Source organism: Xiphias gladius, chromosome 14 (genome assembly GCF_016859285.1).
Source record: "Xiphias gladius isolate SHS-SW01 ecotype Sanya breed wild chromosome 14, ASM1685928v1, whole genome shotgun sequence".
NCBI lineage: Eukaryota > Metazoa > Chordata > Actinopteri > Istiophoriformes > Xiphiidae > Xiphias > Xiphias gladius.
Genome location: NC_053413.1, coordinates 13092359 through 13104215, shown reverse-complemented (window position 1 = coordinate 13104215; position 11857 = coordinate 13092359).

Genomic DNA, 11857 nt, shown 5'->3' with positions numbered 1-11857 from the left:
TGATCTTTGTAAATCAAGTGTTGTGCCAAACAAGCAAAACTGATTAAAAATGTCCATTAGTTTCACATTTTTATGTATACAATACATGCTTGCCAGATATATATTAATATGAACTCATCAGCCCTTTGACATGTAACCAAGCTATCCCCTCTGGCTCTTAGCAACCAACTGTGACAGTTTGAGTGTTATAGGCTTGGTCAATCATTAACATTGCAGGTCAGCACTCACTACACTATGCATCATGCTTAGCATATGTAATCAGATTCTGTATGCAAATCCATGTGAACTTACGATTACTGTTTTACTCTTACTTACCTGCACTCTTCTGTGTTATGTAAACTAGGACATCAACTTGGTAACAAACCTCCAACTAATCGCAGTTTCCTTCAGAGTTCCTATTTATGTAACTCAAGCTGTATGCAATAAATCTTCAGGGACCACTGTGCAAATCACAGCTTAGTGAATGGTAGACTGCATAAAAGTGTGCGTGTGTATGTACACACGCGGGCAATCGTGTGTGCGTGTCTCCGTGTGTTTGCTGTGATCCAGGTAATGGCCTTTTCACATCTACCTTCCTAACAAGATCAACAGCCTCCATCTGGCTACCGTGCTCTCAGCTCATAACAGGCAAATAAATGCCTGGTTTGTTATAGTAGGGAAAACTGACGCTGTCATACACACACACAAAAGGAAAAGTACAGCATCTGTAGACTGCTCAGAGGCAGAGCTGTGGCAAATCTGATGAATAAGCCTGACATGCTGTCTCATCAGCTTTATCGATGAGAAAGAAAGATGTACGGCATAGATAATGACTTCTTTACACATTATGAGTTAGTCGTGTGTGCATGTGTGTTTGGTTTTAATTACAGTATATCAACACATGGCACGGAATGAATGACAAACAGCACACATGCACACACTAACCTTAGAAAGTTTAGTTTGAAACTCACATGCAGACATCAAGCAGTTTACAAAAATATATTACAGCACGCAAAAACACATTTTGGTGAATGCCAAGGTTGTTACAGCAGCTGTTATTTAAAACAAAGCACTGAAAGTAAATCCAAGTCATACAGGGTGAAAATTGTGCATTCGTTCTGTGAGGTTTAATTATTCTGTCTGGGTCTTTGCAGTAGCATAGCTGGCCACTAGTTAGCTCTAGGCAAAACTGCAGTCCCCTTATGTCAGTTACAAGCTCCAGATAACAAGCAAAATAATCGTCCAGGAACACTTACTGTACTGTTCAGTGCAGTGTCTGATAATTTGCCTCTGTGTCTAGTCTCTGCATCACTCCACCATCACATCTGCTCGCGGGTTTCCCAGTGATACAACGGTAGGAGTTTCCCTGTTAGCAGATACTGCTCTCTCTCTTCTCTCTCTGTCTGTCTCTCTCTTCCTTTCTCTCTCTCCACAATTCCACCAGTTGCCCTATAAGGAAGACAATAATTTCACAGAGTAGAGTCTGAATATCTGAATATCTATCCTTACACAGAAAGGACAAAACAATCTGGGATGAATATCATCTGCATGCACTAATAGATTTATTTACTTGCATAACCTACTATGAGACACCCAACGATAATCTGGAGTGATTACATGAAATTTATTTTCAGTATCAGCCAATCAGTATGTGTGAATCACAATGTCCTGGAAATCTCACTACTGTGATCAATCAGCAACATGCAGCTCTGCACTAACCTACATTTCCTGATAAGTGAAATGTCAGCTGCTTACCTGCTCTGACCTGAACCACAGAGCTGAGCAGAAACTATGATCCTGAACCTGATGTTCAGGCACAAGCTAGCACACAACGGTACGCAAGGCAGAGCCTGCTTTTCATCCAGACAATTGGCCATGATGGTAGCAGCACCATAATTCATGGCTAATGGCTTGGCCAGAGAGAGGAGGAGGAGGAGGAGGAGGAGGAGGGGGGTTGTGTTCTGCCTCTCCCAACAGGTCAGTCAGACAGCAGCAGCAGGCGGGAGAAGCTTTTTGTCTTCTATTCTCCATTTTAATGGGTCCAATGCTACACACTTGTAAAGCTACCACCAACTATTTTGCTTTGTGTTGATTTTGATTTATTTATTTATATGTAAAAAATACAATTATTTACAATGATAACCAAAGTAGAAATTACTCCTCTTATTTTATGGTTTGCTTCTTCTGTTATTACTATAACTAATTGAATCTTTATAGCCTATTATGGACTAGTGTTTGGGTATAAGAGAATTAAAAAAACAAAAGAATAACAAACGTGATTATTAATTATAATTAATTGTTTACAATGTAACTGATGAATTACTATTTTGATTGAAATAGAAATTACATTTCTTATGTTGTCATTTTCTTCGAAACATAAGATTGAAGTCGGTTATTTCTTCTTATTATTTTATCTAATTGAATTTTCATTCATTTTGTTACACAAGAATTGTGTATGACTTATTTCTTTTAATGGGGAAGTTTCCAAGTCTTTGATTTAAGTAAGCTATGGGACAAAGGTAACATTCAGCATCAATGCTATGTGGCTTCCAAGTTTAACAAAGACAAGGTGGTAACAGAAATGTTCTAACTGGTGTAAAAGATATTTAGTAAAATAAGTAACAACGTAATTACCTAATCCAAGGCAGCAATAAGTGACTATACAGTAATACTGCTTTTAAGATGAGTAACAGCTAATGAATAAATTACTTTCTAATTAAAAAGCATGAAAAATAAAATGGGCTAGTATGAACCAAGGAAACAACATTATTGTTTGTTTTATTAAATTCTTTCATTATTATTTTGGCAGAGGGCTTGCAGGTGTGTGTGTGTGTGTGTGTGTGTGTGTGTGTGTGTGTGTGTGTGTGTGTGTGTGTGTGTGTGTGTGTGTGTGTGTGTGTGTTATAATCAGGTAAACACATACACATGTCAAACTACCCTATTACAATATTTTGATTTGGATATGACAACTATGGGTATATCACTAAAATCCTGTGTGTGTGTGTGTGTGTGTGTGTGTGTGTGTGTGTGTGTGTGTGTGTGTGTGTGTGTGTGTGTGTGTGTGGGTGTGAGACAGACAGAGATGTTAATGAGTATTACTTATCTCTGTCCCATGCTGCCTCCATGTGGCCTTTTCCATTTTCTTTTTTTTCCTGTTCAAGTCGCATTCTTCATGTTTTTAAACACATTTTTTAAATCATCTGTCTGATGAAATGTTAAATTTCACAAATATGCTCTAAGGGCTACGACTGCTACAGTTAAAAGGCCACCTGACACACCTGTGAGTCAAACCATCGACAGTTTCAGGAAGTTTTATACTTTAAATTGTCTATTTCTTCGGCCTGCTTAAAAGTCATACCCTGTATTTAGTTAAAAGGGTGAGTAATTAAAAGTAATTATGAAGCACATACATTACACGTCATTTTATGTTGCTGTGGTTTGTCGAAACTGCCTGCTGATAAAGTAACTTAGCGTTAGCTGGGTTAAGTGTGGAGTGAATTTTAAAATTAACCGTAGCTAGTTACACTAGGTACCAGGATTCAGTAAAGTGTTTCGCCTAAAAAGGATGTTCACTTTGCACTGTTGCTCTGAACGATGCACACAATAGAATAAGCTACATATGGCTGTTCATTGGCATTTAGCTAGGTCAGTACAACTGTAACGTAAGCGAAATGTTGCTGTTAGCAAAAAGGGGAAACCAGGTGAAATTATGTTTATGTTTATGTAACCACAAGACTTCATTATAATCTAACACTGGTCTGATTAATTAGATATGACAATGGTTACTTAGCATCAAGCTTCCCCAACCAAATGTAGACAGTGTTACATTACACTTAAGTTAACTTTGGTTTAACTTTATTCAGCTGACTTCAAGCATTACAAAGAGCTAATAAAGGCTTTGCTGATCTAGCAAGAGTAATGTTTTCTGCCAAAGGAACCAAAGGAACCAGAGGCACGACCATAACAAGCCCCTGTTACTGTTTCTACTATGCAAGCTTAGGTAATGCAGAACAGCATTGGTCCCAGTAGCGGATAATTCTCTACCAGACTGGCCTGCAACTCTGCTAAAAGAAGTTTCAATACTGTGACACTAGATGTCAGCCTCCTCAAATCAGCTACAGCATGTTACCCGGGGGGCCAGAATCGCTGCATGAAGTTTCTTCTTTTTCTCCCTTATCAGCTGTCTGACGATCCAAACAGGAGCTACTGCATATTCAGCCAGTAGTTTTGCCTATGGCACACACCAAGAACAATAGAGTGATGTTTGTCTGCTCTCTGCTTAGAATCAGCACTTACCTCTGTTAAACCAGAGTTACAATTACTGTATATAACAGTTTGGCTGTAAAGGTAGAATTACACATTTTATGTAACGTATTTCTCAGTACTGAGTGATTAACATATAAATTATATATATATATATATATATATTTTTTTTTTTTTTACAGAAGTTTAGGTCGTAGTTTCCACACTTAAAATTCTACCCACTTTTGCCTTTATACTGCCTCACTTACAAATCCTGCATCCTCAGGTTATCCCACACTCAGTACATGAGATGGACCATGTGGCGCTGGTCAGTATTTGGCAGGCGAAAGATTGGTTGAGCAGATCAATTTATGCACATGGAAGCTGGACAAGTCAAAGCAACATCTGGACATACTGTTGTAGCAAGGGCATTGCGTCACAGGGAAGCCACAGGATCACACAATGGTGAGCACCTTTTCTTAGTGTTAGCATGTACCATTTAAATAACATTTTTACTGTACCTATAGCATCTAGCTGACCATTTTCAAACAGCAGACAATTTTATTCAGCAATGCACCAGTGTTCTACTGTTAGTTTGCTGCAATATAAAGTATGGTTCTACATTATTTATAATTGTGCACCAAACCCTTACTTTTATAACTTTTATGCCCTTACTTTTATAACGTAACAAACAAAAAATGGTTCATTCTGTTTTGTTGTAACCACCAGCAGGTACTTAGAGTGAACAAATGCAAAGGGGCCAGCTCAAAAGTACTTCAGCATACTGAGAGACATTACAGCCTCCTTCCCTTAAGTTAAGTTACATCCGCCAGCAGATGTTGAGTAGTTCCAATAAATCTACCCACAGCTGCCTGAAAGAGCAAAGAACAGAAGGGGCCGTGGCCAATCAGGGGTAAGAGGCTCCAAGTTCAAAGATACAGCCTCCCTATATCATTGACCATCAAAGGATCATTCTGGACCAGTGCCCCACCCCACCTTAAATCTGGGCCGTGGAGACAGAGGACCTTTTTTTTGTTCATAAATAATCACTGACAAACAGCACCTCAACCGTACTGCAAATTTGAATTGAATTTACTTAGAAAACTTTTTATTTCTTCATGCTACTTTTGAATGAATTTTACCAAGTGCTTTTATGCAATAAAAATGTAATATTTTATGACTAAACAAAGGGCCTGTGTAGTTTATTTATTATCAGTAAAAAACGATCTGAGCAGTGTTTCCCTAGAAGATTAATCAACCATATCATCATTATCACTCCATTTAGGTAAACTGAATATTTCATTGTTGAGCAGTTTATGTTTAATGTGCATTTAATGGCGGTTAATGTGATGGTTGAAGTCATAATAGATCTAATTAGCAACATGTCTAACAATGACCCAATACAGGCCTGTGCAGATGAGCTGCTTCTGCTTGACTATTGTCAGGGGGTTCAAGTGTCTGTCTGTGCTGAAATGTTGGGAACCTCTTCTCCCTTGCGTACCCCACTGACCTAGATTTCAATTGTTTTCTGCCTGAGACAATGGGAGAAATGGTTTCATAACCGAACACAATACCTGGGTGTTATTCAACACGATTGTTGTTCAGGTTCTCATTGTGGTGTGATTTTGTGCTGAGCATTGTGTGTTTTCTTTATGTAACCTGCTCAAGCATCCAGCCAGTGACGAGCCTGTGCACCCTACAGTAAATCACTTGTAGACGGTTCAACAGATGATTGTGCATTCACATGAATTTCTGCAGCCCAGCTCATCCAATCAGTGCTGTTTCAAACACAAGCACATATCTTACACGGGCTGTTAAAAATGTTACCAACGTTTCCTACATGAAATCTTCCTCTCCTAAGCAATTGGTACTCCATTTATGTTATTTTATATTTTTTGTCTATCTAATTTTATTCTGTTTTAATTTATTGTACTTCCCTGAAATACTTAACCAGAAATACAGTTAAGGTGGAAAAAAAATCAGTTGAGAAATAATCAATTAAAGGCATGGGGGAACAGAAGAGTTTTTGATATAGAGTTTATTTTTTTTATCGATCTAACCCCAACTTTAGCCCATTTTAAATTGGCGCATTTATGATCATCAGGAGGTACTACATCTATGTTCAGCTCTGCGGCTAAAAGCAACTTCAATCTGTATGGTTCTGACTTTACCAGTTAACAGCATCCTGAGGCTCAGAGAGATCTGCTGGGTCTATATCCATCAAGCAGATCAGAAAGTTATTTTGGCCTGAGGATGTTTGGTTATTTAAACAAGCGTCACAGGCACATGATCTAGCCAAATTCTTAAATGTAAAGAAAATAAGCAAATAGACAAATGTTTGTAACCTCATATTTTATGTGAAATGACCTACATCTTGGTCACTGAAGTGACGTACCAGTCAAGCAGAGCAGACAGCGTAATGTATATTTAGCTCATAATTGATGCTAAAACCGTCTGTATTTTAGCACACAGTAGGATTTCTGGTCCTTTTAGATCTGAGTTCTTTCACATGTCCAGATGCCTTTGATAATGCTCAAAGGGTACTGATGGAATTTTTACTCTTCAGATAAATAATAGCTTGCCTTGTTTCTGTTGAGCTTGAGATCCTTTATTCCACCAAAGAACTTAACTTTTAAAAACCTATTGATTGGGCTCCTAATTAGTACTTGAGTAAAGGCAGATGCCCCTTGGGAAGTTGTGTACTTATGTTGTCTGCAAGGTGTCTACATGTGCTGACCAAGATCTAGGCCATTTGCACTAAAATTAGTGGTAATAAACATTGCCTTAGTCACTTATAGATTTTTCTTAAGTTCAAGTTTAATTTTAGTTTTTTTAGTTTTGGTAATTTACCACAAATATACAATGACATTGCTCTAGACTGAAGCAAAAATGCTAAAATAAAAAGTGTGTGTAATCTTTTGACTAGCAGTGGTAATGATGAAATGTAGCCACCACTGGAAAAGAGTAGATAAGGCAGAACATCACTAGTTGTAGAGCTAGATAGAAGCCGGCAGAGCAGAAAAGAGAGGCAGAGTGCTGCATGCTTGGTGGATAAATGAAGGAAGACTGAGCAGAAGACAAATTAATCAAAGGACATCAAAGGGAAATGGATGGAGCGAGGGAAGGAATGAAAGAGTGCCGCCCATTTGTGCCATGGTGTTCCTGCTCCGCTCCGCCTGAGTCTGCTCTCAGATCTCCAGGCCATTGTGCCGCACGGGTGCATGAAGGGGGCTAGGGCATCATGCACACAACAAAACATATACACACCAACAAATATCTGAAAGCAAGGCTTGAAAAGGAAGAAACTTAACTTTTCTATCTTCACTAACACAAACTGTGACTCCTTCTCCTCTTTATTCAGTCCATGAAGCCTGTTTTTGTTTCTCATCCTTTCGTACGTGCGGTTTTTTGTAGACATGAAAGCATTTGAATTCACTAGACTTGGCCGCACAAACTTTGACTGAAACACACAGTCACACACTCTCTAACACGTACTGCATGTTGTTGTCAGTGTGAACTCTGCTGTCAGTGCTGGCTTGTGGCAGCAGTGGACGGCTCTCTTTGATAATGCCCTGCTAGATTCGGCTGCCGCTCTTTTTATCGCTCAGCCAGTTAGTTGGCTCAAAGTTGACTCCAATTTGCGCTCCTCCTTTGGGTTATTGGTCGGCACAGACTTCTTTCTGTGTCCATGTAGACTGTGACTATGGCCCTGTCTAATGCTAGTGAATGTACAGAACATTTTGTTTATATCACTTCTATGCCTGAATCACTCTGCCCAGACATTTTTACTATCTAGTGCTGTAACAAAAGAATAATATGCATTGGATTATTGAAATGTATCACAATTTTTAAAATAATGATTAGAATTACACTTTTCTTTTTAACAGAGTGATCTCAACGGATCTCAACTAAGCAGACGTACACAGCTAATTGATCACGCATTACGTACAGTATTGTACATACACATATCTTCTACACAGAGCTGTCTGTGATCTGTTTCTGTTTAGTTGGTATGCTTAAAAGTGCACTGTGATTGTACACAATTAAATTTTACTCGGTCTCTCCTTTTAAATCTCCATTTCTTTTTGTTTATAAAGTGTATTTGGTGAAATTGAGGCAATATCCCAGCTTTTAGGTACATTCACCTTTCCTAAAATAGGTGGCGGTCATAAGGGTTTACACATTCACTCTAATATTTTTAGGTAGCTATAGCTCCCATAATGTTATTGTTTAAACTGTAAATCTTAAAGATGTCAAGCTACAGTAACCACACGCTTTAAGATTTTCAGATGCAAGAACTTAGACATATTAGTTCATGATTTGTCAGAGATTTGTACTGTAGCAGTTTATTGTGCATTATTTAATCCGGTATCTCTGTATGAACAAGACTCAAATGTTTTGTCTGAAAGTCAGCATGTTAGTTTTACTTTTGTTTCAGCAGGTACCATGACAAGAAATATCCTGGAGGTTGACAATAAATGCAAGACGCTAAACTAAAAAAAAAAAGTTTTAATTTGTTCAGTGAATAATTTCTTCTGGACTTGAAAAATACATCATGTTCATAAGCAGTCTTTTAATGTATCTTTATGTAACAAAAGCAGAGTTCAGCAGAGAAAGACAAAAGTGATGTGAACTGACAATATTTTAATGGGGGGGATAAAAGACTGTAAGTGATCAATGGATGCGGCGGCCAAGTGATGCCCGGGGGACAGCTTTGATGTGGGCATCCTCAGAGAGACGCCGGGGACAATGCCCTCTTTGAGGGGCATGCAGAATGGCAGACACTTCCCTCTCCCTCTCTCTCGCTCTCTCACACTCTGTCACTCAACCTCCCTCCATCTCCTGCTCACACCGCTCACACTTTGACTCTTGGGCTCAGATGCTCATTTGACGATTCTTTCTCTGTACATTCCTCTACTCCAGTGTCACATCAGCCCATATCCTTATCTGCATAACTTTCTCACTCTTCCTCTCACATTAATTAATTCAAACAACACCCCCTTTCCCTTCTGCCCAGCCAATCACTCCGCCTTCCCCTTTCCCCCCTCCCTATCTGTATCTCTCTCTCTCTCCCTCCCTCTGTCTCTTTTCATAGAACCAAACCTCTTTGTAATGTCCAGCCTTGGCAAGTTGCACCCGATTTGCTGTCACAGTCTTAATGAATTCATCTGTTTGTGTATAGGCCATGGGAGCATTTCTCCCTCCTCCCTCTCGCTCTCTCTTTCCTATCATCTCCCCCCTCCCTCTTACTGGTCTTCCCCTGGGGACTCTATATATACCAGGGACCACTCCAGGCGACTATTGTTCCTCTGAGTAAACTTACAGACAGATGCCCTGCACCACAGTGTGGGAGAGAGCCCAGAGAGTCAGGAGGAGGGAGACAGTTAGAGATTGCAGAGAGCCACCAGACAATAAGGACCTGGAAACACCGCAGGCTAACTTAATCTCCAGCACCTCTGCATCCTCTTCAGTCGTCCCGCGTGTTCCCCCCGTGTCTGCTTGTTGTCATTGTCGAGCGGAGGTCTGATGCTCTGACACCATGCTGCAGCTGATATCACTGCTGCTTATGGGGCTTGACTGCTTGCTTGGAGCCCCGACAGGTAGAGAGGTCTACAGGATGCCCCAGAGTGCACTCAAAGGTAAATTTTTCTAAACTTGCAGGAGTTTTTCATTGTTGTCAATCACAGCCATTTCTGTTAAGAGTAGCCACAACAGTACCCGTCAGTGACTACAATTAGGGAATCTGATCTCGGCATGTGAGGCATGGGTTTTTCAGACATCCTCAAAGATGGAGCTAACCAATTAAAATTGACTTGGGGAAATATAACGGTATCTTCATCAAAACTGTGCTTCAAATTTACTTGTTGGCAAATGCTTATCTTTTTATTTAATATAAAATTAACTAGAACCCTGCAAACTAACACTGGTGATGCTGTGATGGTTCACAAACATTAATGTCTCACTAGGTGTTAAAACATCTGGTGATCCTATTAGTCTAAATGAAATAGCCCAATTTGAGAGTGTCATGCACATATCTGGTGCAAGTTGTTGTTGTTTTGGGCAAACAGCTGTAACATGTACAAACCCTTGGACTTTTGAGTGTGTTATAGACCTACTTTCTTATTTAAGTTGGATGATTGCCCTTATGTTTGGATAAATATACACTTAAGTGTTTTAGTGAAGAGCAGTGTTCAGCCTTAAAAATAGTAATACAACATACTGTAATACACCAAAACTCATATTACGGCCATTGAATTTTAGCACCGGTCTTCATAAACTGTCTTAAAAGCAGTAAAGAATAGGAATGTTATCAAGAGAATCTTTTTGTCTTCTCTAGCCCGCATTATTGTCATTTCTGCTCCTTCTCAGACAGGGTTGTCAGAGAGCGACTGTGAGAGAACTTGTCAAATGCTGCAGTAGATACAGCACAATGATGAAGGACATCCGGCCTTGTCTGGTTCAAGTGCTGAGTACAGCAGAGCCTTCATACAAGTGGTTGGTGGTGGCAGTATGTGTTTGGAGTGTTTAGAACGAGGGACTCGGGGTCTCAGCTGCCCCAGGGCTGCCAGCCCGTGCCCAAAGGGCCTGTCCCTGCCCGCCAGCCTCCGCCCGCTCAGCCCTGGCCTTCTAATTAAGTCTTCAATCAGCATTGTTGTTGTTAGTGGCCTATCCTGTGATGTGGTGCGGCACAGAGGGGGGCTGTAGGGTCGGCAGCCTGATTGAAGTGTGTCTGTAGAAGCCTCACCAGCGCGTTGAGCGTGAGCTAGCTTCCCTAACACGCTGCAAATGAGCTCAAAGAGTGGCATGAGAAAAAGGGGGCTACTCACACACATACCAGAAAGCTGCACCAGTTCATGCTAATGCTCACATAAACATCGTGGTGTTCCCACAGCAAACAACACTCTTCCATATAATGACCTAGATGTCCTTCCTATTAACTTGTTGCCACATTTTTCATTTCAAAACTGTGGTAATTTTGTCAGAATTCAGCAAATCTTTGCACTTGTATTCATCAAAGATCTATTACTCTGAAAAGTGGTTTTGGTCCAGTCTGACACTGATATCAATAATATTTTCATAAACAAACATTTTTAATAAGAAGCTGTTAAATTTGGTTATTGATGACCAAGATATGCTTTAACTGGGACAGTTGATAAACTATGTAATGGAGACATTACTTCAGACTTTGCCATTTCGGTACTACAATTTCTTGTTATGAATCAGTCAACATATATGCAGATTTTACGATAATTTTAATATTGGCCTGGCTTCTATATCAGTCTGGCTCTAGGATGCACTACTGTTTACTTGTCTGTGTCTTCCCTCTCTGTCTCTTTCTGCAGATCTCTTCCTCTTTCCAAGGTTGTCTCACATTTTTAAATATTTTTATTTTCTGTTCTTGCTTTTCTCCTTCTTCCTGTCCTCTCCTGCAGCACTGTCCGATCGCGGTACTGTGGTTCTAGAGGCCGCCATGACTAGTGCCCTGTCTGCTCTCGAGCGTGCATCATCTGAGAGAAGTCGGGCCGAGGCCAGCTGCCAGGGCTGTGTTCCCTGCCTGTTTCAGGATTGTGGACAACAGTCTGGGTCCTGTTGTAAGTACAGCATTACTCTTACTTCCCTTTTCATTCTTGATCAT